Here is a 3,151-nt window from a genome sequence, read left to right as displayed (position 1 = left end):
GCTCGCTGGGCCGTTTGGGTTTTCTACTCGGGTTAAATCACGTAAACCCAACATCAACAGGGTAAAATAATTAAATACGGGGATTAACTCAAAAACAGTCGAACAGTTAGTTGGTTTGGAGTGTTGGGGTTCAGCGAGAGGTCTCGGGTTCGAGCCCGACCTGTGACATAATTGTTATCTTTTTAAGGTAGTATTATTATTAATTACTATTATTCTTATTATTATTCTTATTATTATTCTTATTATTATTCTTATTCTTATTATTATTCTTATTATTATTATTATTATTTTTATTATTATTATTATTATTATTATTATTATTATTATTATTATTATTATTATTATTATTATTATTATTATTATTATTACTAATATTATATCTTATATTATTATCATTATTATTATTATCATTATTAGAAAAATTATCATTTTTATCAAAATTATTATTATTATTATTATTATTATTATTATTATTATCACTAAGAGTATCATTATTTTTAAATTTATCATTTTTATTAGTATTATTTTTATCATTATTATTATTAGTATTATTAATATATCAAATAAAGATTTTCTAAATAAAAATATATTTATGACATAAAACATAACTATATTAATATTTTTGTAATAAATATTAATTATCTATTTAATGTATATAAGAATAAATATATCTAATTAAATTATTAATGAAACATATAATTTATTAAATAACAAGTATAACACTAATAATATATAAACTCGTTCGATTACAACTATATGTGTTAATATATATACAAATGATATAGGTTCGTGAATCTGAAGCCAAACTTGCATTGTTCAGTTCCGTCGTATGCATATTTTTACTACAAATATCGTATTATGAGTTCATTTGATTCCCTTTTACTCTTTACATTTTTGGGACTAAGAATACATGCGTTATTTTTACAACTGTTTTATTAAATGCCTTTGAAATCTTTATTTTTGGACTGAGATGCTTTTATAAATGTTTGACGAGATAGAGACAAGCAAAACATTACTCGAATGAATTATTATGCACACAGAAGTTCTGTGGATTATTATTGAATTAGTTGGACGTTATAATTGCCACTAATTGTTGTGAATATTTTCCCCTGATTATTATTGCTTGGTAACCTAAGAATTAGAAACGGGTATGGCCCTAATTCACACGAATCCTAAAGGTAGCTACCGGGTTTAACACCCCCACCCAGAATGTTCACTAGACGGAAGAGCTAGTGGGCGTGGTGTTTAGTACTTCGAAGTTTATATATTATACATACGAGATGTTCTGTTTTGGGGATATTATTGATGCGCATTATATGTTAAGGTCGGTTACCAGGTTGAGCAATGAAATCAAAGTAAATGTTATGTATCGAGAGAATAATTTTTATACACAATTTATGTGTATTAGTTTTGTGCACGAGATATGTGTACAATTATTAAAAATTGCGAGGCAACCTACGTGGGAGAAAAGGATACGAACCTACTCTGCCAAGCATTATGAAAAATAGTTTCGTACACAAGATAGGTGTACTGTATTTAAATCCTGTGGTCTGTCAAAATGATGAATTTTATTGTTTATGATAAACCTATGAACTCACCAACCTTTTGGTTGACACTTTTAAGCATGTTTATTCTCAGGTATGAAAGAAATCTTCCGCTGTGCATTTTCTCATTTTAGAGATATTACTTGGAGTCATTCATGACATATTTCAAAAGACGTTGCATTCGAGTCGTTGAGTTCATCAAGATTATTATTAAGTCAATTTTAGTTGGATATATTATGAAATGGTATGCATGCTGTCAACTTTTGATGTAATGGAAGTTTGTCTTTTAATAACGAATGCAATGTTTGTAAAATGTATCATTTAGAGGTCAAATACCTCGCAATGAAATCAACTATCGTGAATCATTTATAATCGGTATGAACGGGTCCTTTCATATTTTAGCAATAAAGTAGATTACTTTGTTAAATATGGGCCTGATATCGGGGGTAAAAACATGACTTTTTAGCCGATATCAATGCCTCAACAAAGCATCTAAGTATGCGAGGTGTTCGACGTTTGGGGAATTGACCTTAGGGGCCATTTCTGAAATCTCATAATTATAGCAACATACTCGTTACCATTGACTACATGTCTAAATGGGCCGAAGCGCAAGCTTTACCCACAAATGATGCACGAGTTGTTATGTCTTTCCTTCAATGTTTATTTTCTCGTTTTTGAACTCCTAAAGCTTTAATTAGCGATACGGGTACTCATTTTCGTAATGCCCAAATGGAGAAGGTATTGAAGCGATATGAAGTTCTCCATAAAGTTTCTACTTCATACCATCCCAAACGAGCGGACAGGTTGAGAACACAAATCGAGCTCTTAAAGGAATTCTTGAGAAAACTGTGGGGTCAAATCCGAAGGAGTGGGCAAATAAGCTCGATGAAGCTTTGTGGGTATTTACAACCGCCTATAAAAAGCCGAATGGTACCACTCCTTATCGGTTGGTTTATGGAAAAGTGTGCCATCTCCCATTGGAGATTTAGCATAAGGCAATGTGGGAACTTAAAAAGTGCCATTTGGATTTAAAGGAAGCAGGACGCCTAGGGGCAGGGCAATTAAATGAGCTTGGTGAATTACACCTTGATGCGTACGAAAATTCGTTGATTTATAAAGAGAAAACCAAGCAATTGCATGATAGAAGGTTAAATGGTCTGAAAGAGTTTAATGAGGTCGATCGAGTGCTTTTGTTTAACTCTAGATTGAAGCTTTTACCTGGAAAACTTAAATCCCTGTGGTCGGGACCATTTGAGGCTGTTAAGGTGTACCCATACGGTACGTTAGAGTTGAAAGATGCGAGTGGTACTACCTTTAAGGTTAACGGATATCACGTAAAGAAATATTTTGATGGTCCGTTTGAGATTGATGACGAGGTTCACGTTGAACCTAATCCCAACGTCACTTAAAATTGGGGACCAGTTGTGGGAACGACTCGTTAAATAAAGTTCACGTTGTTGTATAGTTTGTATTTGTAGGTTTGCTTGCGGGTTTGCTGTGTCGAAATTGCTATAAGTTTATTTAGGGTCTAGGTGGTTTGGTTTGTTATTTGGTTTTTGTGTGCATACATGTTTTCTTGAAAAAATGATGATTCTGGAAGCCTATTA

The sequence above is a fragment of the Rutidosis leptorrhynchoides genome, chromosome 2 (genome assembly GCF_046630445.1).
Source record: "Rutidosis leptorrhynchoides isolate AG116_Rl617_1_P2 chromosome 2, CSIRO_AGI_Rlap_v1, whole genome shotgun sequence".
Lineage (NCBI taxonomy): Eukaryota > Viridiplantae > Streptophyta > Magnoliopsida > Asterales > Asteraceae > Rutidosis > Rutidosis leptorrhynchoides.
The sequence above is the reverse complement of the archived record's forward strand: the minus strand, read 5'-3'. Positions refer to the sequence as shown.